The sequence below is a fragment of the Pararge aegeria genome, chromosome 3 (genome assembly GCF_905163445.1).
Source record: "Pararge aegeria chromosome 3, ilParAegt1.1, whole genome shotgun sequence".
Classification (NCBI taxonomy): Eukaryota; Metazoa; Arthropoda; class Insecta; order Lepidoptera; family Nymphalidae; genus Pararge; species Pararge aegeria.
In genome coordinates this window covers 19,985,902-19,986,682 of record NC_053182.1, presented here as the reverse complement: position 1 = coordinate 19,986,682, position 781 = coordinate 19,985,902, and positions in this window count along the sequence as shown.

The following is a 781-nucleotide window of genomic DNA, read 5'->3' as shown; positions in this document are numbered from 1 at the left end:
CAAGCACGACAATTCACAAGAATGTTGTCTATGGTTAAACTTTCTTTACAGCTTTTATTTGTACATTTTAAATTATAATGTCAAATTAAAAATTAATTAATATCGTATTTCTAAAAAGTAAAAACTACTTTTTAATGTTTGATAATTTAAATACAAATTTAAAGTAAAGGCAAGTTTTAGCGTTCATCAATGTTTAACACATACACTATCAATATAATACAGTAAACCAAACAACTATTAGAATAAAAGAAACACTGAATGAACAGTAAAACATTTTAATTAAGAAAAATAATTTTATTCATGAAAACAATTATTAATGTTATTCTTGTAAATGTAATGGAACGTTTTTGTCTATGATTTGTTCTTCTATCATACCAATGTCAAATTGACGTTAACATTAGATGTCTATAAATTAAAAAAAAACGCAAATACGAGTTATACGATGAAGAAATGGCTCAAAGTTAAGCCAAATCTAAGGTGTAAAGGTACATATTCTTAGTTTATAACTTCACAGTTTCGTTAAAAAACATAAACATAAGGATTTTATATATGTGACAGTATAACTCTCTTTATGTAGTCTCAAAAAACTAGAATCCAGATCCACTAAATAATAAAAAATAGCATAACATCTGTGACTGACATATATTGTTTGACAAGCTGTGCCCTGTCAAGTGTTACAGTCATAGATAATAGATTTTGGTAATCTTACCCTATATGAGTATATTTGACTACAACTAGGTAGGGTAGTATATACCCTATATGAGAATGTTTACTCCTACTA